The following is a 26,319-nucleotide window of genomic DNA, read 5'->3' on the forward strand; positions in this document are numbered from 1 at the left end:
ACAGAACAACACAAAAACTTGTATTTGTATTGTTATTATTTTTAAAGTAAAGTAACTTGTTACTAGTAACTTTTATAATTTAGTAACTAATAAAGTAACTAGTTACTTTTTTGAGAGCAGTAACTATAACTATTACTAGTTACTTTTTTAAAGTAACTTGCCCAACACTGCGACTTATATATTTACTTTTAATTCATTCACAGTGCGGTATAATGAGACAATAACAGGCTACAGATGCGGACACACACACATACACACACACACACACATGTATATATGTATATATTTATATAAATTTATACAATTTCAGAATCAAAACAGAGCACTCTCATAATAACGTAACACTATCAGAGACTGGATATATCTCTCACTGTAAACATCGCGTCGCGATGAAAGAAGTTACTAACACAATATCCAGGGGATGCATGCAGAGCTGTCATTGGCTGAGATAAGTCCGGCCGTGCGTCACAACTCTTTAGAGGTTTCTCAATACTCAAGTTTCCCCTCCTCGACTCCTCGGTCCTCCGGTAGTGACCCGGAAATGAATTTCAGCGCGCCATTTTGAAGGACACCTCATTTCTCTAAATGCACTTCGAGGACCGAGTATCGAGCATCGAGGAGGCTCTCTGGAGGAGCTCTAAACGAGGAGCCGTGTCTCAATTCAGGGGTTGCATCCTTTCGAAGGGTGCATTCATAGACCGCAGATGTCGATTACGCCGAAAGAAGGCTGTCTCAATTAAAAAAAAAGACGAAACTTCTCCGAATGCGGCCCACGAATGCAGCCTACTTTTCCCCAATTTGAAGGATACATCTGATGTACACTCCGCGACCTACCATATCCCAGGGTGCAATGCGCGCAGGGAAGAGTGAAGAGGTTTCTCAATACTCAAATTTCCCCTCCTCTACTCCTATCCTCGACTCCTATCCTCGACTCCTTTCCTCGAGACTTGGTGCCGCCCACAGGAGATGCGAGCGGAGGACTGAGGAGGGGAACAGAGGAAAGAGGAGTGGAAGCAGCAGGCGGTTAGAGAAATGAGAACTCCTCTCTGAGCGGTCATTTTAAAGCGACGTCCATTAATGATGACAGAAGGCACAGCAGCCCTCTGAAGGACAGATGTGTTCATGACGACTTATATATCTTTACTTTTAATTCATTGACAGTGCGGTATAATGAGACAATAACAGGCTACAGATGCGGACATATACACACACACATATAAAACATAAATATATACAATTTCAGAATCAACAAGTATGAGAGCACTCTCATAATAACGTAACACAATCAGAGACTGGATATATCCCCCCCCCCCCCTTCTCTCTGGTCACTGAAATGGGGAATTGAAATTACAGGCCAAAGGTTGTACAAGTATTAAAAGTAAGCATAGGACACCAAACCAACTGAGACCCGTCTGTCCGCCGCATCTACGCACTGTACAACACACACCTACACACTGTACTACACACACCTACTGCTCCTAAAGCATAATCAGGCTACAGCCGTTGTGTATTTTATTATGTGGAGCACTAAATGGTCTTAGAAAAATATCGACTCTTTGTTTGTAGATATCTACTAAACTACAGCATACAAATACAGAGAGTAGTAATGTAATAATAATAATAATAATAATACATAATATTTATATAGCGCCTTTCACGAAACCCAAGGTCGCTTCACAAGTCGGGCAGGGGGGGGGAGTATGGGAAAAGAGGCAGACAGGTCAGGGAGGGGGGGGGCAAGCAAGTAGCGGAAAAATAAAATAAACCTATCAAACTAACTACAGGACTGTCTCAGAAAATTAGAATATTGTGATAAAGTTCTTTATTTTCTGTAATGCAATTAAAAAAACAAAAATGTCATACATTCTGGATTCATTACAAATCAACTGAAATATTGCAAGCCTTTTATTATTTTAATATTGCTGATTATGGCATACAGCTTAAGAAAACTCAAATATCCTATCTCTAAATATTAGAATATCATGAAAAAGTATACTAGTAGGGTGTTCAACGAATCACTTGAATCGTCTAATTAACTCGAAACACCTGCAAGGGTTTCCTGAGCCTTGAAAAACACTCAGCTTGGTTCAGTAAACTAAATCACAAGTATGGGGAAGACTGCTGATCTGACTGCTGTCCAGAGGACCGTCATTGACACCCTCCATCAGGAGGGTAAGACACAAAAATAAATGTCTCAAAGAGCAAGCTGTTCACAGAGTGCAGTTTCAAAGCACATCCACAAAAAGTCTGTTGGAAGGGGGAAATGTGGCAGGAAACGCTGCACAACCAAGAGAGATGACCGCAGCCTTAACAGCATTGTGAAGAAGAGTCGCTTCCAGAATTTGGGGGAGCTTCAAAGACAGTGGACTGAAGCTGGAGTCCAGGTATCAAAAGTCACTGTTCACAGACGTGTCCGGGAAATGGGCTACAATAGCCGTATTCCCATGGTCAAGCCACTTCTGAACTCAAGACAACGGAAGAGGCGTCTGACTTGGGCTAAGGAAAAGAAGCACTGGACAGTTGCACAGTGGTCCAAAGTCCTCTTTTCAGACGAAAGCAAGTTTTGTATTTCATTTGGAAGTCAAGGCGCCAGAGTCTGGAGAAAGGCTGGAGAGGAGCAAAATCCAAGTTGCTTGAAATCCAGTGTGAAGTTCCCACAGTCAGCGATGTTTTGGGGAGCCATGTCAGCTGCTGGTGTTGGTCCACTGTGTTTCATCAAGCCCAGAGTAAATGCAGCTGTGTACCAAGAGATTTTAGAGCACTACATGCTTCCGTCTGCTGAAAAGCTCTATGGAGATGAGGAATTCATTTTCCAGCATGATCTGGCACCTGCCCACAGTGCCAAAACCACCAGTAACTGGTGTACTGACCATGGCATTACTGTCCTCGATTGGCCTGCAAATTCCCCTGACCTGAACCCCATAGAGAATATGTGGGGTATTGTGAAGAAGAAGCTGAAAGACACCAGACCCAACAATGCTAATGAGCTAAAGGCCGCTATTGAAGCATCCTGGGCATCCATAACACCTCAGCAATGCCACAGGCTGATTGCCTCCATGCCACGCCGCATTGATGCAGTAATCCGTGCAAAAGGATTCCCAACCAAGTACTGAGTGCATTAATGGACATTTTCAAATGTTTGATTGTGTTTTGCTGTTATAAATCTTTTTTTTTTACTTGGTCTGAGGAACTATTCTAATTTTTTGAGATAGGATTTTTGAGTTTTCTTAAGCTGTATGCCATAATCAGCAATATTAAAATAATAAAAGGCTTGCAATATTTCAGTTGATTTGTAATGAATCCAGAATGTATGACATTTTTGTTTTTTTAATTGCATTACAGAAAATAAAGAACTTTATCACAATATTCAAATTTTCTGAGACAGTCCTGTATATAGTGGGGAAAGCCTTGGTGAATGTAGGCCTGTTATACTGAGTGATATATATTGTACACACTGCTCTGTTTTCTGCACGGACCTCACAGCTGTTCTTACTGTAAACATCGCGTTGCGATGAAAGCAGTTACTAAAATAATATCCAGGGGATGCATGCAGAGCTGTCATTGGCTGAGATAAGTCCGGCCGTGCGTCACGCCTCCACCGTTCCCGGAAATGCATCCGTGGAGGAGCCGTGGAGGATGCATCAGTGTCTCCTCGGTTAGAGCACCTCCAGAGAGCCTCCTCGATGCTCGATGCTCGGTCCTCGAAGTGCATTTAGAGAAATTAGATGTCCTTCAAAATGGCGCGCTGAAATTCATTTCCGGGTCACTACCGGAGGACCGAGGAGTCGAGGAGTCGAGGAGGGGAAATTTGAGAATTGAGAAACCTCTTGAGTTTTTTTCAAATGAAATGGCTTCCGGTCTCCCCAGCAGAGTAGATTTAAAAGCAACAGCAAGCGGAGGAATCACTAATAAATGTGAGTATTGGGTTTGAACTTACTTTTAAATTAACTAACGTCACACACGTCAAACCCAAGGGGCATTAAAACGTACATTTTCGTTAAATAATACGGATAAATATGTGACGCTAACTAGCTAGCTGGACGTACTGCACTGTTGTTTACACTTATTTTTTATTCAATTCAGAAGTTCACTAAAGTCATACAGAGATCTTGAATCTGTTATAGATAAGTTATACTTTATGTTACATAAATAGACCAAAGTGAAAACATTTAGACCGGCATAGCCTACAGTAGGCCTACGGTGGGATTTATAAAATGCTACCCTGAAGTGTAGCTGCTGTTTGCTTTATTTATTTCTCTGACATGTTGCAATGTTTTACTGTTTATTAAACTTTGGGACAACATTACAACCTTCTTATTCTGCTCATGCTGCTTTGAGGTAGGGCTAAAAGAAAAGCCTATTTTAAATATTTCCACCAGATTTGATCATCTTTTATTTAGGTTAAAGTGTATTTAATTTATCCTAATCCCATAATAATAATAATAATAATAATAAGACAATCAAAAATAGACAGCAGCCTTTTTCTTGATATTAGTTTGTGCAGTGCTGTCAAAGGGATGCACGTGTGACTGTCATTGCATCTCTTTAGTTTTTTCAACCAGAACAGTCATCATTTAAAATGATCCTTTAGGGATTGTTAGTCTGAAATGCTTAGTTACATTTTGCAATAATACTTTTGCAACCCTTTGTTTAATATGATTAATTCACGTTTTTCTTTTTGTCTTGTTTTTCTCTGGAATTAGGACAATTCTGGAGAAATGGATCTGCTGGAGAAGGACCCCTAATCTGAAAAGTGCACAGCGGATCATCAGGACAGAGCTGCCATCCACCTGGACCCCCCGAGGTGCTGGAGAAATGGATCTGCTGGAGGAGGACCCCTAACCCTAGCGGATCATGAGGAAAGAGCTGCCATCTACCTGGACCCCCCCGTGGTGCTGAAGAAAGCAAAACGCCGATCAGGAACATCCTCCACCCAGACCTCTGCTTACTGCCGTCCTACAGACTTGTGTCTTAGTTTCATAATTTGATTTTGTATGTGTCTTTTCTTTTAATAGATATTTAACGGTTTTAGCTTGATTAGTCTGATTCCCCAAACAGCTGCTTCTATATATTTGCTGCACATATAATACAAATAAACGGGAGAAATACGACCCCGGGAGGAAACCGGGAGAGGGCAGTGAAAACGGGAGGGTTGGCAAGTATATGGTGGTATCCCTTACGCAAAGAAAATATATTTCCCCATATATTAACTGTCAACATATTCGGTTATTTTGTTTGCTGATTAATTGAAAAGATTTAATAAAGGAAATCTTGCTGTTGGCTACACCAACTGATTCTGATTACTAATCAACATGAAAAACATATTTATTCATATCTACAAAATATTGAAGATATATAGAATAATATATTGTGTTAATATATTACAATATATTGATATATGGAATAATATATTGTGTTAATATATTGTGTTAATATATTACATCCATCCATCCATCCATCTTCTCCCGCTTATCCGTGGTCGGGTCGCGGAGGTAGCAGTTCCAGCAGAGAGCCCCAAACTTTCTTTTCCCTGGCCACATCAACCAGCTCTGACTGGGGGATCCCAAGGCGCTCCCAGGCCAGAGAAGAGATATAATCCCTCCATCTGGTTCTAGGTCTACCCCTTGGTCTCTTCCCAGCTGGACGTGCCTGGAACACCTCCCTAGGGAGGCGCCCAGGTGGCATCCTAACTAGGTGCCCGAACCACCTCAACTGGCTCCTTTCGACGCGAAGGAGGAGCGGTTCAACTCCGAGTCCCTCCCGGATGACCGAACTTCTCACCTTATCCCTAAGGGAGACACCAGCCACCCTGCGGAGAAAACCCATCTCGGCCGCTTGTACCCGCGATCTCGTTCTTTCGGTCATGACTCCTTCATGACCATAGGTGAGGGTAGGAACGAAAATGGCCCGGTAGACAGAGAGCTTTGCCTTTTGGCTCAGCTCCCTTTTCGTCACAACGGTGCGGTAAAGAGACTGCAGTACCGCTCCCGCTGCTCCGATTCTCCGACCCATCTCACGCTCCATTGTTCCCTCACTCGAGAACAAGACCCCGAGATACTTGAACTCCTTCACTTGGGGTAAGGACTCATTCCCTACTTGGAGTGGACAGTCCATCGGTTTCCTGCTGAGAACCATGGCCTCAGATTTGGAGGTGCTGATCCTCATCCCAGCCGCTTCACACTCGGTTGCGAACCGATCCAGTGAGTGCTGAAGGTCGCAGACCGATGAAGCCATCAGAACCACATCATCTGCAAAAAGCAGTGGTGCAATCCTTAGTCCACCGAACTGCAGACCCCCTCCCCCACGACTACGCCTCGAAATCCGATCCATGTATATTACAAACAGGATTGGTGACAAAGCGCAGCCCTGGCGGAGGCCAACCCTCACCTGAAATGGGTCCGACTTACTGCCGAGGACCCGGACACAGCTCTCGCTTTGGGAGTACAGAGATTGGATGGCCCTGAGTAGAGACCCCCTCACCCCATACTCCCGCAGCACCTCCCACAGTGACTCCCTTGGAACCCGGTCATATGCCTTCTCCAAGTCTACAAAACACATGTAGACTGGATAAGCATACTCCCAGGCACCCTCCAGGATCCTTGCGAGAGTAAAAAGCTGATCCGTCGTTCCACGACCAGGACGGAATCCGCATTGTTCCTCCTCAATCTGAGGTTCGACAATCGGCCTGACCCTCCTTTCGAGTACCTTAGAGTAAACTTTCCCGGGGAGGCTGAGTAGTGTGATGCCTCGGTAATTGGCACACACCCTCTGATCCCCCTTTTTGAAAAGGGGAACCACCACTCCGGTCTGCCACTCCTTCGGTACTGTTTCCGACTTCCACGCAACGTTGATGAGACGTGTCAACCATGACAGTCCCTCAACACCCAGAGCCTTCAGCATTTCTGGGCGGATCTCATCCACCCCCGGGGCTTTGCCACTGTGAAGTTGTTTGACGACCTCAGTGACCTCCCCCCGGGAGATTGGTGTCGATCCCCCTTCATACTCCAGCTCTGCCTCTAACATAGAGGGCGGAGTTGTCGGGTTCAGGAGTTCCTCAAAGTGCTCCTTCCAACGCCCTAACACTCCATCAGTTGAGGTCAACAACGTCCCATCCTTACTGTACACAGCTTGGATGGTTCCCTGCTTCCCCCTCCTGAGGTGTCGGACAGTTTTCCAGAACAACTTTGGTGCCGCCCGAAAGTCTTTTTCCATGTCTTCTCCGAACTTCTCCCACACCCGCTGCTTTGCCTCGGCCACGGCTGAGGCTGCTGCCCTTCGGGCCTGTCGGTACCTTGCAACTGCCTCGGGAGTCCCCCGGGATAACAAATCCCTGAAGGCCTCCTTCTTCAGTCGGACGGCTTCCCTGACCACCGGTGTCCACCAGGAGGTTCGAGGGTTACCGCCCCTTGAGGCACCTAGGACCTTGAGACCACAGCTCCCCGCCGCGGCTTCGGCAATAGAGGCTTTGAACACCGACCACTCTGGTTCAATGTCCCCAACCTCCACAGGAATGCCCGAAAAGCTCCGCCGGAGGTGTGAGTTGAAGGCCTCCTGAACTTGGGCCTCCTCCAGACGTTCCCAGTTCACCCGAACTACACGTTTGGGCTTACCAGGTCTATCCAAAGGCTTCCCCCGCCACTCGACCCAACTCACCACCAGATGGTGATCAGTTGACAACTCCGCCCCTCTCTTTACCCGAGTGTCCAAAACATACGGCCTCAGGTCCGATGATACGATAACCAAATCGATCATGGACCTTCTGCCTAGGGTGCTCTGGTACCACGTACACTTATGAGCATCCTTATGTTCGAACATGGTGTTTGTTATGGCCAATCCATGACTAGCACAGAAGTCCAGTATAATATAATATAATAATATATATAATATATTACAATATATTGATATATGGAATAATATATTGTGTTAATATATTGCAATATATGGGATAATACATCAGTAATTGCCACTTTCCATATATTGAGTAATATATGTAAATATATATAATATATTGGTTGTGTATATATGTGAACATATATTTACTATATATTAACATTTATATTGGGACATGTATGTACTCTATATTCAGATTTATATGGGGACATGTATGTAGTATATATTCACAATTATATGGGGACATGTACTATATATATTCACAATTATATGGGGACATGTATGCGCTATATATTCACAATTATATGGGGAAATGTATGCACTATATATTCACAATTATAAAAGACCATGTACGTACCATATATTCTGAACATGAGTGCAATATATGTTCACAATGAGGAGAAATGCATGTTGGCACATTTAATAAAACCACAGCATTCGATCTCAGGCAGTAGCCACTTACAATTCGCCTTGAGATCAGGGAGCAGATGTAGGATGGAAGTTTTCCTAACATGGCTTTGTATATAAAAATGTACCGGTGACTGAGCCTCCGTACAGTTAACGAAGGCAACCTGCCCTTGCATACAGGGTACAGTGATGGGTTAATGCTTTACAGTTTGTCACAAATCTCAGTGCACTGTGATAGGCGGCTTCTAACTTGATCAGGTAATGGGCAGGGGCATTCATATAGTCCAGCACAGGTAAAAAGGTCACAGTGACTAGCCTTTTTCTGGCCGCAAGTGAGAAACAGGACTTGTTTCTGAAAAAGAAACCTAGCCTAACCCTCAGTTTTTTAAGCAGGTTATTTACATGAAGTTTAAAAGTGAGACAATCATCAAGCCAGATACCAAGGTATTTGTAACAGGTAACCACTTCAAGTTTTATTCCTTGCGTAGTTACAATATCTAAAAACAGGCTCTGGTGTATTTTTTGCTTTTGAAAAGAGCATTACCTTGGTTTTATCAACATTTAAAAGAAGCTTAAACGCTGAGAGCTGAATAATGAGAAGCTTAATTTGTTTTTTTTTTATATCAATGTGTAAGTTATCAAAATACTCATTAAAAGGACAAGGAAAGAATAAAAGAAAAGGCCTATAAACAACACATTATGTAATGACTCAAGAACATTTTCATGTAATTATGTAATAAAACCCACATTTTATAATAATCTGCTGCATTGTGTAACAGCCTGAACGCAATATAAAATACATTTCCCTGCATTTTGTAATAAATTATTACATTTTGCAATGGTTATTACAAAATGTGTGAGTTTCCCTTTTGAAAAACTGTAATATTCATTATGTAACCATAACCAAACTGTAAATATATCCCACAATTGATGTTGATATACATGTTGGCTAATGAATATGGTAACACTTGATCTAGTTTTGGCCAATGAAAGATATTCTACTGAAATATTTTTAAATTATGAGTAAGGATGATTCATGGTTGAATAAATAAATAAACAGTTGTAATGTTATTGTTTGCAACTCATTTTGTAATAACCACAGCAATAATAATATATTTCAAAATGTGGTGACATGTATTACATATTTGCATTGAACTTGTTTACTACATAATGGGCAAATTATTGCAAAAGGAGGTGTTATTACATAATGAAGGGAAAATGTATTACATTTTGTTTAGGTATAGTTAATAAATGATGCATTGTTATTTCATACAGGGCCAAAAAGAGCAGTCTGTTATCCTATTTAACAATCTTGTTTTTTGTTTCACCTGGTGACAACTTTAAACATGAGCTGATCACTCATTAAAACAAGGTCCGGAACAGGGCCAAAAAAACTGTCTTGTACCCTATTTAATCGTCCATCGTGTTTTTTTCGTGCCTTAACTCACAAATTATTGTATTAATGGATGTTCTTATATCTGATGTCTTGGTCCCTGGATGGTGGTTTACTACAGCATCTGTGGAACAGAACAATTACAAATAATTAGAAGTTCACAAAAGACAGCAGGAATTATAACAATATCCATAATATCTATATTAAAGCATGGGCTGGTGAATAATGTGGGAATACAAATAATGGAAGAATAGGCTTTGTACATTTTCGTCTGAGTGTGGCGCTACTGGTTGGTATATTTTATGGAATTTGGACCAAGCATCTGCATCTGTAACAGTTCTGTTTAAAACTTTTTTAAATGTAATTGCATTCGTCTTTAAAGGTGGGGTAGGTAAGTTTGAGGAACCGGCTCGAGATACACTTTTTGTTATATTCCATGGAATGCTCTTAACATCCTGATAGCAATGAATATCTTAAAGGTAGGGTATGTAAGTTTGAGAAACCAGCTCGAGTGCGCTAGAATTTGAAAATAGACAACCGGAGAAAATCTGCCACTTCCTTATAGAGCCCCTCCTCCAACACACACGAACGCGCACAAGACCAATGAGGGCACGAGATAAGTTTGTGCACAGATGGAAGGCTGACAGGCAGGTAGGCCATCCAGTAATTTTAGCCGGGCCGGCTAAAATAATTGGTCGTGCTTTTTACAGTATTACGGCTTCCACAGATGACATTTTGTTATGGATTTTTTGTCAAAGCACTTAAGATATTCATTGCTATCGGGATGTTAAGAGCATTCCATGGAATATAACAAAAAGTGTATCTCGAGCCGGTTTCTCAAACTTACCTACCCCACCTTTAAGTGCTTTGACAAAAAATCCATAACAAAATGTCATCTGTGGAAGCCGTAGTACTGTAAAAAGCATGACCAATCATTTTAGCCGGCCCGGCTGAAATTACTGGATGGCCTACCTGCCTGTCAGCCTTTCATCTGTGCACAAACTTATCTCCTGCGCTCATTGGTCATGTGCGCGTTTGTGTGTGTTGGAGGAGGGGCTCTGTAAGGAAGTGGCAGATTTTTTCCGGGTGTATATTTTCAAATTCTAGTGCACTCAAGCTGGTTTCTCAAATTACCTACCCCACCTTTAAAAGACTACTTTTATTGAATGAGAGTTTTACCTTGCACAATGAGCCTGGGGTGGTGGGAAGGGAGAACTGGGCCTCGGCATCGGCAGGAGTTGTAGTCGCCTATGAGTATTAGAATTTAGATGAACAAAGGCATAGAAAAACCCTGAAATATGTACTGACACAAAGCTACAACCCTCGATTTTGTAAGTAGTAGTAGTAAATACATACGTATATACAATATACAACAATACGCATAGTGAAATTAGCAGTACCAGTAATAAGATAACTGAATAAATAGAACCTTTATTTAGCCAGGAAAATCAATTAAGAACAAATTCTTATTTACAATGATGACCTGACAGGAGGCAAAAGGCGTCCTGAGGGGATGGGGGTTGGGAGGAAGAAAATAAAAAGACAGACTCCGGGCACTACAAAACCCAGGAGACAACACAATGACACAGAGCAGAGATGACAGGCATAGCAGTTAAACATATAAAATCTCTAAAACAATATTGCTGTGGTTCAATCTGTCATTAAAATAATATAGAACATTCATCCATTCATTCCTTCATGGCAAGGATAACTAAGCTGAATAGTGAATAAAGTGATATGTGAAAAGTAAAATTACAGTGAAATTAAATGACAGTGCGTTCCTTACCACTGCGATCTGGCTCCTGTGTCCTCGTGTCTTTTGGGTCTGATTCCTCACTACTGATGTCTGCCTCTGCATGGGCCCTCTCTCCTTATTTCTTCTGCCTCAGTCACCACTGCTATCTGGCTCCTCTGTCCTCTTGACTTGTGGTTCTGCAGGCTTAGTTCGACCTATGAATTTCAACAATGCTCCTGTAAAATATATAGATATAGTATTATGGGTCAACATTAAACTAACATACACTGGAGAGCAAATGTGAAATGCCATTGACTGTAGGCTACATATTATCCACACAATTGTCAGCACAGCAGGGGCAATAACAACTACAATGTGAACTAACTTGAATGCATTAGTCCACAAATAGTTTGAAATGCTCACTGTTGAGGCAGAATCTCTGCTTCGCGCGTTCCTCTATGAGTTTGTTTTAAAAGAAGGAAAAGTCAAAGCACCAGGATAAGGGTTAAACAATAATCTGCTTTAATGGTAAAAACATACAATACATCACCCAATCACCTAATCACCTAATCACGAAGCACTCTGCAGAGTACTCCGGGCTCAGGTTCTACCACCGTGTGAGACACGTCTCAGGAACGGCCAGTCAAAAACAAGAGCGCCGATCTTCAAAATGATCACAACATTTATACACAGTTGGGGAGGAGTTTTGTCGCTTGCTCCTTCCTCGCTATTTGTTTATTGGCGGGTTCTCTTCTGAGCGAGCTAGCCAGTGAGTTGGCAGTGTTCCATTGGTCGGTTTCCCTTCTGGGCGGGACCCCAGGTAGTGAGTCCGCAGTTGTTGATTCCATCTGTTGCTTCACAGTGTATGTGTGTGTGTGTGTGTGTGTGTGTGTGTGTGTGTGTGTGTGTGTGTGTGTGTGTGTGTGTGTGTGTGTGTGTGTGTGTGTGTGTGTGTGTGTTTGTCCCTCTGCCCTTAGGCAGATCCCCCAATCAATGATTTGGAGTAATGACAGAGGACTCTTCGACAGGACACATACTCATTCCCCCTAAACATCTTCAACACACACAAACATCCTAGCATGTATCTTATCACACAACAGTCACCTGTTTTTCTTTATGAAAGCCATATTTGTAAATATCCAAACGCCATCGTCCCATGACAGTCACCGAATCAGTCAACCAACATAAGTTAATTGTTCCCATGCCCTAAGGTCTTCCCTGAACTTCCCTTCACCCCAAAGTCAGCTACTTTAGAATCAGAAGGACCATTGTCTCTCTAACTTGTGTGTGACCCAATCATCTCCTGATCTGATAAGAGTCTTGCAGGAAACGCACGTACATTTCAACACACCAACACCCTTATCGTTTCTTAACTAATGCATGCTGGACATGAATCACTAATTAACAGGACTTTAACTGCATTATATTTGAGGAAAATGTCCTTTGGCTTAATCAATAATAGTTTTAGCACTTAACAGAGGAAGCCAGAGACTCAGGGCCTCTTCAGAGGTCTGGGAACTGCAAAGCAGATGTCAAAGGTCATTTGTATTATTCTCAACCACAGATAGCCAAAAAACCACCCTTTTAATTACACATAAAAGTGGAAGAAAAGACTATTGCGCTATATTTAAAACAGGAAAAATGTACTTTGTCCCTTCAAATTACATAACACAAATGAATATATGAGGTGACATTAAAATGAATACACCGGAAATACACTGTATCATACTTTCTGCCATAATACGTTACTTTAATACTTCAAATAAATCAAATAATACTTCATCACACACATACCTGACTCTCGTGCTGTATTTTCCTCTCGTTTCTTTTTAATTTTCCGTTTCGAAGCACCTGATGGATGCTTTCTCTTTGACACTCACTTGACAGAGGCGGCAACCCAGATTTGAATCTGTTCTTCTTTCTTTCTTTCGTGTTTATTGGCGGTTGGCAAACCAACTTGTAGGTGCATTACCGCCATTTGAATCTGCCAATCAGATCAATCTATTGCTGGAGAGGGGTGGGGCCTCCCCGAAATCTGTGAGATTGATTGGTGATGATCACGTAATGTGTCCAATGAGAACGTTAACACGTTTTAGAGAGTTATGTTTAGCGAAGACGGAGGTCAGCCACTGTCAGCGGAAGTGACGCATTCGATTACTGTTTGGGCTGTCTGCCGTGGATGGGCTGCATTCCACTCCAAATAGCCGGTCGGCCGTAATATATGCATATATATTTATGAATATATATATGAGTGCATATATATGCGTGCATATATGCATATATACTGTATATATATATATATATATATATATGTGTATATATATATGCATATTTATATTTATATATATATATGCATATTTATATATATATATATGTGAATATATATATGCATATATATATATATATATATATATATATATATATGCGTGCATATATGCATATATATGCGTGCATATGTGTGTCTTGGAGATGTTAAGATTCACCGATTCGCATCGGTGCACCGGCATAAACGTTCAAGATGCGAGTGCACCGGTTGAAAGAGTGCACATCGGCTACAGTTTGGGTTGAACCGGGTTGAACTCGCGATGCATCGATTGCGTAGCGTCTTTGCATCGGTAAAAAACCGATTCATTCATATAAAATCCCCTCATCTTGTCAACGCTCAGCAGAGACGATCTTTGATATTTGCTTCGCCACTACGGAGAACGAGAGTCTCAGTTATCAACACACACGGAAGTTGAGGAGAAAGAGAAACACAGCGCACCGAAAAATACCTACAAATCAAATGTTTGGTAACACTTCGGATTGTTCAAGAAAGACGGTGTAATAGTCATTTATGCTATATAGTTGACCGCAGGTCATGGAGAGTAATAAGGTATCCGTAGACCTTTGTATGAGGTATCTTTATTACTTAACAGGTCTACAGCCATGATACATAGATCCGTCCTAGATGCGGACTTGCATACACACAGTATCAATCCGCAGCCGCACCCCATCAGTAACGTCCTGATGGTATATGTGCGCGGCCCTATTACTACAGACGGTCAACTTGAAAAATCACTCGCAAATTGTTAACGATGCCGAGCCGCTTTAAAGTACACAAGTAGTACGAGGAACTTAGCGACGCACATAAAGAGGCGACGTGGGGTCTGCGGCTGAAAAGAGAAACCTGAAAGTGAGACATATGAGTTAAATCACTCAGTGAGGTGTTCTGTCAGAGAGAGGTGTTTAGCTTACCTGTGACGGCCAATAATAATTTAAATGTCTTCCTTACTGTAAGCAGTTATGAAATACCTGTTTGTGAAAGGTTATTTGTTTTCTTTATTGTTCAGATAGAAACCACTGCTTTCTGCTCACTGGTGAGTTAGCCTCTGAGTGTTAAGCACATCAGGCTGGCAGCTGTATGGGCATTGCTCTATGGTAGCTGTTATTTCCCCATTGTTAATCATGAGCAATGCATCCTTACATTGTTTAACTGTGAGGTGTTATACAATTGTACTCTGGAGAGCTTTTAAAGGTAAAAAAATAAACGGCATGATGGGATGTGCAGTACCAAATATGTAAAGCACTTTTTTGTTAATGTATGATTTGCTGCATATCAGGAATAAAACAAAAATCCTCTGTCGTACCATATTGAAGTATCATTATTTTTGCATCGTGTTGAATCGCATCGTATCGCCCCGAATCGCATAATGTTGAATCAAATCGTATCGAACTGTATCGCAACAGGGGTGAATCGTATCGTATCGCATCGCCTGGTGTTTCAAAGGTATCGTTAATGTATCGTATCGTGGCAACGTATCGAGATGCGCATCGCATCGGCCTCAGTGATGGAGATGCACATCCCTAGTGTGTCTGTATATATAAACTGTATATTATTTTCCATCATTCAATGGACAATTTGTACTTCTTTAATATATACCATCAAACATATGTTCATATATAAAGTGGGTATCTATACAAAACGAAGTGAGATAACTGTTTATGAATCTCGGTTCAATTTTATGTAAACTTGAAAGATAAATGTTTTCATTGCAATATATTGTTTTGATATGTATCAATATATAGCCATACATGGTCCATGCATATATTGCAATATATTTAAAAATATAAGGACTACTTTCCCATATATATGGAAATGTATGATCCAGTATATTGTATTATATTTACCAATATATTACAATATATTTTTGTTTCATAGGTGTGTGTTGTGCAGTGCGTAGATGCGGTGGACAGACGGGTCCCCAGTTGGTTTGGTGTCCTATGTTTACTTTTAATACTTGTTATAACTTTTGCCCCGTAATTTCAATTCCCCATTTCAGCGACCAGAGAGAGGGGGGGGGGGGGGGATATATGTCCAGTCTCTGATTGTGTTACGTTATTATGAGAGTGCTTGCTCTCATACTTGTTTGATTCTGAAATTGTATATATATATAAATATATGTGTGTGTGTATATGTCCGCATCTGTAGCCTGTTATTGTCTCATTATACCGCACTGTCAATGAATGAAAAGTAAATATATATAAGTCTTCATGAACACATCTGTCCATCAGAGTGCTGCTGTGCCTCCTGTCATCATTAATGGACGTCTCTTTAAAAAAACCGCTCAGAGGAGAGGAGTTATCCTATGTTTATAGGTTTAAGAGTCTGATATTATCAGAGATGGGAGAAGTACTCAGATTGTGTACATGCTTACTTTCTTGCATGTATTTGTTATTGTTATCTTGTATTTACTCATTCATTGCAATTCATTTATTTTTTATTTATCACTCATTATTATTAGAAAGGATTAACATACCAACACACCATGGAAAAGGAAATAGCAAGGAGAGGTAGCACGGAAAGGAAAACATGTGAAAAACACAATTCAAAACAAGACAAAATAAATGGTTGGACCAAGGCGCAGCCCAAAAACAACTCTCTATATCTTAGTTAATATATCCTTCTACGGTGGCCCTGAAGTGCAAGTCAAAACAACATTTCACAAAACACTACAGCATTTCACAAAACACCACAGCATTTCACAAATGACGGAAAGGGTATTGCTTTAGGGAGAACACTTCTTGTTTGTGATTGGACAGAGCCAGCCAGAGAAGCACTGCTGTGATTGGTTGTTTTGCTGCCAGTCAAGAAATTACGCTCCGTGATTGGTCAGCACCCGACAGGGCCACGTATTAACTGTTAGGTAGATACCAACTACAACAAAATGAACATATTTTACCATGATTTAATTGTAATAGAGAGCCGAAGTCCCACCCTTTCCAGTGGAACTCCATGGGACCTTATTTCGTAAAAATTATGTATTGAAGTCAATGGCGAGAGAAAAGTTATCTTTCGATCCCGTTTGAAGTGTGCCATGAATTACACATATGATGTTTGTCAATTTAAAAGATAACTCAAGAAAAAAAAAGTTTGTCGTAAAACTGTGAAGTAACACTTATTTTTGTGTGAAATCGCTCCATGAACTACATCTCTGGTCTCGCACAATACACGTCACCAACACCAGAATGAGGCGAAAAGTATTTAACGAGGTGAAAATCATTACACGTCTGGGCATGTTGAGAGCTGCAAATACACAAAAGGGGAGTTAGTCGGTTCCGTAAGAGCCAGCATGCGGGACCGACTGTACAAGGTTCCGGTGAGTGTTAAGGCCCTGCACCAAGCAGTCACCAGAGGACTCGCCGACGCCGACGCCGGCTGTTGCGTCACCTTGTTCTCCTGCGTCTTGGCCATGTGTTGCAAGGGAACACACCGCAAAGACTTCAGTGCGTGAGTGGCAATAACTCTCCTTACCAGCAGGCGGCGGTAGTGTGTATTCGTCATTCAAAAGAGGCAACAACCGGAAGACAGAGAAGAAGAACGGACTGCGTGAACTATGGATATAAACAAACAACAAATAGCGTGTGCGTTCCATTTTCACTCTCGTCCATCGAAAACATGTTTCATGCGGCACTGGAGCTAGATTTGGGTTCTGCCCGCTCTGTATTAATGTCATGTGGATTTTCCTGTCATGTTGACAGGTTATCATCATGTAGGCGTTGATAAAAGCTCATTCTAATGTTGTGTTGTGTGTATGAAGGTACCAAATAAAGTTTTGCATTGCCTATCGTGCTATTTGTGTTTATTCTTTTAATCACACAGCGATAAGAAACAATATGAATGTGCCTACATAACTGTCAGTTGCAGCCCTAACATTAGTATTGGTTATAGTAACAGCTACAACATTAAAATACTTATACTGTAGGCAGATTGAGGAGGATGATGGGAGAATGAACAGAGGGGCAGAAACATCCATCTGAATAATAATAACTTTATTTGAATAGCTCCTTTCATACAGGGGATTGCAGTTCAAAGTGCTTTACATCAGTAAGAAATAAGATATAAAATCAGTGTAAAACAAGCAGCAAGAGCAAAGTATAAATGGGATAAAATAATGCAGATATATATATATATATATTGTGGTGATTGACATTATTCACCCGCGGATCTATGGGTTGGGGTGGGGTATTGTTCTGCACGGACATTTGAGTGAGCCGGACTTCCTGTTTCCGCCGGTCTTCGCTTCCCGGGCTTGAAGTGTTTACATGTGTTTGCAGATGCTTAATAAAAGTCTAGCTTGTACCTTCGATACCCGTCCTCCGACTCCCGTCTCTCAGCACCACATTGGTGACCCCGACATAAGTCTTGTTGAAGGATCCGAGACTGAACCGAGCATGGCAAGTAACGAGTTTTGGGAGACATCTGCGGCTGCATGTTTTGCTCAGGCGAAGGCTCAGTTCGCCCTCCGCGGAGTGACTGACGATGCAGCACGCTATTTTCACGTCATTTCGGCGCTGGAGAGCTCCACTGCGACCCGGACGGTGGGCATTACATCTCCTCCTGCCCAGGATAAATATGCAGCGTTCAAGGCTTTCCTGCTAAAGACTTTCGAGCTGTCATGGTCGGAACGGGCCCGACGCTTGCTCGCTATTCATAGCCTGGGGGACAACAAGGCTTCTGACCACATGGAGATGATGCTCGGCCTGCTGGGTACGGAAGGACCACATTTTTTGTTCATAGAACTGTTTCTTTGGCACATGCCGCCGCATGTACAGACAGCGCTCGCTAACACGGCTATTACTGAGCCCCGCGCTTTGGCCGAAGAAGCCGACCGGTTCTTCCTGGCAACACAGCGTTTTACCCCGGAGGTGCTGGCCCCGACACGCAGCGGCACCTTCCCTGGTACAGGCATGCCACCTAGCAGAAGCTCCGGGGCAGACGTCAGCAACTCCAGCCGCTGACGTTTGCCTCGTTCACGTGTACCCGCGGCGAGGCCTCATTCAGCGGGCTCTCCAGCTCACTCTCACAGGGCGACAAGTTCCAGCACCTTCTCAGTGAGTTTCCCGACTTGACGCAGCCCGCCTTTTCCGCTGCCACTACCAAACAATGGGGTAGAGCACCACATTGACACTGAAGGCCCCCCTGTCTATGCTATGGCCCGGCGGCAAACCCTGACATGCTGGCAGTCGCCAAGTCGGAGTTCGTCAACATGGAGCGTCTTGGCATCATCCGCCGCTCAGACAGCCCTTGGGCTTCGCCGCTTCACATGGTCCCTAAATCAGCCGGTGGCTGGCGACCGTGTGGTGACTACCGCCGCCTTAACGACGCCACTACTCCAGACCGCTGCCCGGTCCCTCACATCCAGGACTTCTCTGCACACCTGGCGGGCAAGCTGGTTTTCTCCAAGGTGGATCTGGTGCGGGGCTACCACCAGGTGCCGTTGCACCCCTCGGACGTCCCCAAAACTGCGGTAATTACGTTGTTTGGGCTTTTCAAGTTCCTGCGTATGCCGTTTGGGCTTAAGTGGACCTGTGCCCACCCATCGCTATCACCACCGACGCGTCTGACTACGCAGTGGGCGCGGTGCATTAACAATGGGTCGACGGCGCCTGGCAACCGCTCGCCTTTTTCAGCCGCCAGTTGACTCCCAGGGAGCACAAGTACAGCGCTTTCGACAGAGAACTCCTTGGTCTCTATTTGGCGGTTCGCCACTTCCGTTTCCTGCTGGAAGGCCGGGAGTTTGCGGTGTTCGTGGATCACAAGCCACTGACCTTCTGCATGTCCAAGGTGGCCGAGCCGTGGTCCGCCCGACAGCAACGCCAGCTTTCGTACATCTCTGAGTACACCACGGACATACGACACATCGCTGGCAAGGCTAACGTGGTCGCGGACTGCCTCTCCAGAGCGGTCATCGGAGCTGTGCAGCTGGGCCTCGATTACCTCCGCATGGGCGCTGACCAGGCCTCTGACCACGGGGTCCAGACCCTCAAGGCCTCAGTCACGGGATTACGCCTGGCGGAGGTCACGGTCGGTGACTCTGGCACAAAGCTGTGGTGTGACGTCTCCACGGGCCAGCCTCGACCGCTGGTCCCTGCGGCCTGGCGCCGACCCGTTTTTCAAGCGGTTCACAATCTTTCCAACCCCGGTAGGAAACCGTCCGTGAGGTTGTTGTCACAGAAGTTTGTGTGGCAGGGGCTTAAAAAGGACGTGCGGTCCTGGGTCGACTCGTGCATGGCCTGTCAACGGGCCAAAGTCCACCGCCATACTAGGGCCCCTTTTGAACTTTTTGCGGTCCCAGAGAAGAGGTTTGACCATGTCAATATCGACCTCGTGGGTCCGCTTCCCCCCTCTCAAGGTTTCACCTACCTGTTTACGATGGTGGACAGGACGACCCGCTGGCCCGAGGCCGTTCCCCTCGCGACGTCAGCTTCCGACGTTGCCCGCGCTTTCATCGGCAAGTGGGTGGCGTGCTTTGGGACCCCATCTGACCTCTCGTCTGACCGCGGTTCTCAGTTCACCTCGGAGCTGTGGAACGCTGTTGCTCTGGGTTTGGGGGTCAAACTGCACCGCACCACCGCATATAACCCCCAGGCTAACGGATTGTGTGAGCGGTTTCACCAGTCCATGAAGGCGTCACTGCATGCCGGCTTGACCGACGGCAACTGGGTGGATAAGCTCCTGTGGGTTATGCTCGGCCTCAGATGTGCCCCCAAAGAAGACCTGCAGTCCTCGTCGGCAGAGCTTGTCTATGGCCAGACGCTACGGGTCCCCGGGGAGTTCCTTCCCACCGCCACTGTGCTCTGGTCTGCGGCCGGACAGCGCTCCTCCCTGCTGGAGACCGCCGGGACATTCGCGCCCGTCCCCACGTCACAGCACAGCACAGCAACCCAGCTTTCCGGGTGTCCCCCAGATTACGGTCGGCGGATTTCGTTTTTATTCACCACGACGCCCACCGCGGTCCCCTGCGGCCCCCTTACGACGGACCGTTCAGGGTCATACGTCACAGGGACAAAAGCCTGGAGGTGGACATTGGTGGCAGGCCTGAGACTGTGTCCGCTGATCGGATTAAGCCTGCTCACGTGGACGTTTCCAGGCCGTTGGAGTTGGCTCTGCCCCCACGTCGGGGCCGCCCTCCCATGGCCCGCCCCCTGTCCCCTGTGGGGATACCCTCTTGGCGCCCCTGCCCTCGCCTGCGGCCCCGCCCTCCTCGGCCCCTGTGGTCCGTACGCGCCCTGGTCGGGTGGTACTTCCTCCAAGGCACGAGGATTTTGACTATGGGTGAATACTGGGGGGGCTTGTGTGGTGATTGACATTATTCACCCGCGGATCTATGGGTTGGGGTATTGTTCTGCACGGACATTTGAGTGAGCCGGACTTCCTGTTTCCGCCGGTCTTCGCTTCCCGGGCTTGAAGTGTTTACATGTGTTTGCATGTTTGCTCAAGATGAACGGAGAACACAGGAGACAGACATCAAACACCCCTTGCATGGCCACGTAGCACCCCCACGCAGGCTCCGATCCAGAACCAGTTTTCTGCAGACAGTCCTACCCCTCCAGACAACCAAACAAGCAACAAGGACCAACATCTGGGAAGATGAATTGCAAATAAATGACACACGAGCTCTTGAATGGCTGGACAGAGGAATCACACCAACGGAAAGCCTCGCTAGTGGCCACGACCTTGGCTGGACAACCTGGAAGTCACTTAATAGACTGCGTGTGGAACAGGGGAGGTGCAAAGCACTGATGAAAGTGTGGAACTACGACACAGAAGACACATGCAGCTGTGGATCAGTGCAGACAATGTCCCACCTACTGGAATGTGCCAATGCCCCCCGGTGTAGTCCAGAAGACCTGGCAGAACCTACCCCATCAGCTGTGGCCTGTGCCCGATACTGGCAGAACTACATCTGAGATTGATACGGACTCGAAGAAGAAGAATGTGTTTACAGATGCTTAATAAAAGTCTAGCTTGTACTTTTGATACCCCGCCTCCGACTCCTGTCTCTCGGCACCACATATATATATATATAAATATATTTATATATAGTAATCCCAACAGGCCACCTTGTTTATGGTTTGATTCAGTTTTAGTAGAATATAAAATACATTATGATGAAATGAGCACTTAAAGTGCAAACATACTATAATAATATTGAGGTACTTGAGACTAATCCTGCAACTTTATAGTTCTGCTCAACAACAGTTTGAGAATGAAGAAACCATCACGTATGAAAGGCTACATGGTAAGGCAGAGAGGCGTCGGGTGAGAGTCCTCAGAGCTGCGCAGCCGGGGCATCAGAATATTCCTTTACCTAGAAGACCTCATAGTTATGGCCAGCTCCAGGGAACGGGCAATGTGTCATACGGCTCAATTGATCCCACATCTAACCGAGTTAGGATTTGCGATCAATTGGAAGAAGAGCGCCCCCATGCCTCAACAACAGGTATTGTATCTAGGAGTGGTGCTCGATGCAGGCAGGCTACGCGCCACCCTGTCAGAGAGCAGACAGGCATCCTTGCTACAGGCAGTTTGCAGACTGTGACAGGGGGCAACAGTGACAGCTTTAACTGCTATGCAGACCCTGGGTCTCATGGCAGCGGCTCACGTTGTGGTCCCGCTGGGGTTACTGCATATGCGCTGCCTGCAGAGGTGGTTCTCCAGCCTGTGTTTAGATCTCAAGAGAAACAAACGGCGGCTGGTGACCATCCCCCCCTCGGTGGGGGGCAACCTCCGGTTTTGGGGGTCCCCGGATCATCTCCGGAGGGAGTCCCCACTGGGACCGGTGATCTCCCACATCTCAGTGTGGATGCATCTGGAACGGGATGGGGAGGAACCTGCCTAGGGAAAGCTGTAGAAAGCCGGTCTGAAACAGGGGGAGGGAGCGGTATTCTCGCGGGACAGCAGAGCGGGTATACGTCGGGCTCCGCCCCCTGTACCCATAGAGTCCAGTAGAGGAAGGAGCCTGTGAGAGATATAACGTAGGCTTACGTATGGTAACCCATGTTATATAAGCACAGCGGAGCCCTCTACTTATGGAGCACTGAGCCTATGCTGCTCAGCTAAAAGAGAAAGTAAAGGGATAGCAGTGAGCGGGCGAGGCCGCCTCTTATGCAGTGGATGTGCGCGCATTCAGGTAGGTAGCCATGGGGCTGGCTACGGGTATGAGTCTCAGTGAAAGAATGCGTGCATAGATAGGATCGAGGGGAGTACCCAGAGTCCAGTAGAGGGCTCTGCTGTGCTTACATAACATGGGTTACCATATGTAACCCTACGTTTTGACTTGCACTTCAGGGCCACCGTATTCTCCCTCTCAAAAAACCCTTCCCGCTTTGTCTTCTCTTCACTCGCACACACTCACAAAACCCCACACAGTAGTCTGCCTTGCACCCTTATTCACACACACACACACATATTTTGCTGTTCTGCCTTGTCGTGTCATGTTAATCCATTTAAGACACCCAGCGTGTGAAGCTCTGTCTCAACACCTACTATGTGTCGCTTCATGAAATAAAAAAACCTCCTAAAGGGTGCAACCGCGGAATGTGCACGGAGTTCACACACTCTTATCCTCTCGACCCAATCAGCAGTGAGCGAGCTACCAGGACTCTGTAGTGTCTCTCTCACACACACACACACACACACACACACACACACACACACACACACACACACACACACACACACACACACACACACACACACACACACACACACACACACACACACACACACACACACACACACACACCACAAGAGTGTGTTGGGCCTGCATGCTGACGTCAGTCATGGAGTCTGTTGGTTAAGGGTTTAATGAGTGGAAAATATGTCAGGCTGCTAAATATGGATGACGACTACACATGTAAGTATGACAGATACCCCAAGAGCACTAACAAGAGGTGGGGGGGGGGGGGGGGCTACACTTAAAGGGAGTGTAGGAGCATCATAGGTCACAGAAGCAGTGTGTGGCAGGATGGAGTGGAGCAAGGTGGAACCAGTGCAGGAGTCAGGCACATTTAACTGAAAATACATTTGGTTTGTAACATAACTGCTACACGTTTTATGACATACACTGACATACTGTTAAAAGATCAGACAAAAACGAGCAGAGAACCAGGACAATCTGAAACCAATAAAGGGCTGAAGCTGTGTTTCCGCCTGACCAGGGCTGAGAGGGCGTCCACCCCGAGAGCTGGGGGGGATTTTGAATTGAGCCGTCCCTTATAGATAGTAGGCTTGTTTGAGATGTGCTGCGGCTCGCCTCGAAAGTAGACGAGAATAGCCGATTGCAGCCGGGGGAGGTCTCAAAAGGCTCGCCTGAAGTCGGACAGCTCCGAGCAGAGTCGGCTTGACTCGGTTTGCATTTATAAAGAATGCACAAATGTGTTTAATCGTTCATCTCAGATATGTACTAAGTACATTTGTTCCTGCTCAAGATTAGATTCAACTGTATTATTATTGCACAGATTACAGGTACTGAGACAACGAAATGCAGTTTAGCTTCTAACCAGGAGTGCAAAAAGCAGTAAAGTGAAAAGTAATGTACACAATCTACAGAATAAAATATAGAATGAATTAAATGATAAATAAACTGTGAGGGGTATGAATACACTAGATACACACAGCAGCCGTCCCTTATACTATCTCTTTAAGTCTCCCTGCCGACAGGTACACCCCTCCTGGCATGGTCCTTGGAAGATGCAGCAGTGTTTTGTTTTTTTCGTCACAGTAACGTACTTTGCTGGCGGCGAAAATAATCCCACCAGACTCCTTTGCCCCTCCAACAGAGGGATGTCCTTGTCCTTTTTCCTTATAGTCATTTCAAGCGATAAAAACTTGCGATCTTCTCTCAAATTATTATTTTTTTTGGACGCCCTTGACTCGAGTTCAGAGCCAACGCCATATAAACATTGATTTTAATTTCTTACAGACGCCCCCCTGGCGGAAACGCTGGGCTGAAGTGAACAACAGGTCAGGTGGCTTCAGGGAGTAACCTGAGCAATAACAGTTCATGGGGAGTACGGCAAATACAAGTTGACTAGAACGCGACCACACACTTGTAAAAAAAACACACTTTATTAAGTCCGGCAACACTAACCAGGCTTAGTGTGATTCTGTTTATTTTTACCCTTACACCCGTTCGCTGTTAATTATAGCAACTATCGGATGGAATCAATACATGGGCTACACAGGTTGCCAAAAAGCGTAAATTCATACTGAAACACATTCACTTATGGGGATGGGGGATATTTATCAGCTGCTTGTGTGACAGTATGAAAGTGAATACTTTCCAGCGGTCTGGCGTAAGTTAAAAGTAGACCAAACTCCGGTGGACGAGCAGCGGTAAATGCCGCTGAACCACATTAATAAATAATTAACCACGGCACTCTGAAGAAAAGTACAAGGGTTGAGAAGTAGTTATTTAATTTAATCCGGCTTCGTTTGATTAGAAGCAACACAATCATCGACCCGACACAGTCCCCTATTGTTGTTGTTGTTGTGAGCGGTGTTGGGCAGAAAATCTGCGATGTAAACGGTGATGTCATGCGGAAGCACCAGTCGGGCTCTGAGCGGTGGAAACAAAAGTGGGGCTTAAAAGAAGAAATGGTTCAGAACCAGATGAGCACTAGGTCAGAGCTAGAACTGGAACTGGTTCGGTGGAAAAGGGGCATTAGATATATCCTGCCCCTCATCACATAAAATGTGTTGGAGTGCTATAGCCAATAGAAGCGTGAGCGTTACGTAGTAACGTCACTATGTTATGGCAGAAAATCAAGGAGTCCAATGGATCCCAGGGGCGGATGGCGTAAACTTTGGGATTTTAGCCTTTGAAGACCATTTATATGCAAAAAAAACTATAAAACACACTAGGAAAAGGACAACCCAAAAAAGTACAATGGGGCCCTAGATGCTACTGTAACACCAAATGAAGAAAAAGAAAGAGCGGTTTATAGTTGAACTGTTTTTTATTTCTCTTGTGTCTCTGTGACTGGTCATCATGTGAAGTCCTCCCCATGTCGTGTCCTCTGTCTGCTGTGGTAGACTACGCTGTTTCAATAAAGGTTAGGGGGTTTTCTTTGAACCAAAACCCTTTCATTTGAGTTCTATTTTGGCGAGCCAGACGGGATAAAGGCCCTGCCACCCCCTCTCTGCTCTCTGGGTCACTGTGGCACTGCGTCACACAGAGGATGGGGATCTGACTGTGCACACACCCTGCTTCCATTTTGGGGAAATAGAGGCAATTCTTTAAACAAACATGGGAAATAAAATAAGGTCCCATTAGAGGAGGCCTTTGGTTTGTGACAAAAGAAAATGACAGGGTGGGTGGAACATGCTGCCTGCTGTCTGGGGCTGACTCCCCCTTTCTGTGGGGGAGTTAAACTTTGTGTCACCACAGAGTGGTGACTGAGCCCTTCTGAGGTCAGAGAGTGGGAGGAATGATGCTCTGACACACTAACAGGATCATCACACACCACACACACATCGGTTTGAGGCCTTTATAGAGCCCTTGTCTCCTACAGAGGGTGGGTGGGTGTGTGTGTGTGTGTGTGTGTGTGTGTGTGTGTGTGTCTT

At 44.8% G+C, this 26,319-nt stretch overlaps 2 long non-coding RNA genes across 3 annotated transcripts in view; one reads left to right on the forward strand and one right to left on the reverse strand.

Annotated features, from left to right (window-relative positions):
- The first annotated feature begins 3,473 nt into the window (after positions 1-3,473).
- Positions 3,474-5,290, forward strand: LOC307012924. The gene is made up of 2 exons (XR_013800781.1): positions 3,474-3,914; positions 4,704-5,290. It is a non-coding gene; the product is annotated as an uncharacterized lncRNA (long non-coding RNA).
- A 4,266-nt stretch (positions 5,291-9,556) lies between these two features.
- LOC307013006 overlaps positions 9,557-26,319 on the reverse strand; it is a 33,393-nt gene continuing 16,630 nt past the window's right edge. Inside the window, exons 1-4 of one of the 2 annotated variants that reach the window (XR_013800810.1) lie at positions 13,221-13,546; positions 11,478-11,662; positions 10,871-10,939; positions 9,557-9,815 (exon numbers count right to left, since the gene is read on the reverse strand). This is a non-coding gene — a long non-coding RNA (uncharacterized lncRNA). Of the gene's footprint in view, positions 9,816-10,870; positions 10,940-11,477; positions 11,663-13,220; positions 13,547-26,319 lie in introns of those variants that run through there. The other variant, XR_013800809.1, reaches the window with a different exon arrangement.

This window comes from Notothenia rossii (assembly GCF_949606895.1).
Source record: "Notothenia rossii genome assembly, chromosome: 7".
Classification (NCBI taxonomy): Eukaryota; Metazoa; Chordata; class Actinopteri; order Perciformes; family Nototheniidae; genus Notothenia; species Notothenia rossii.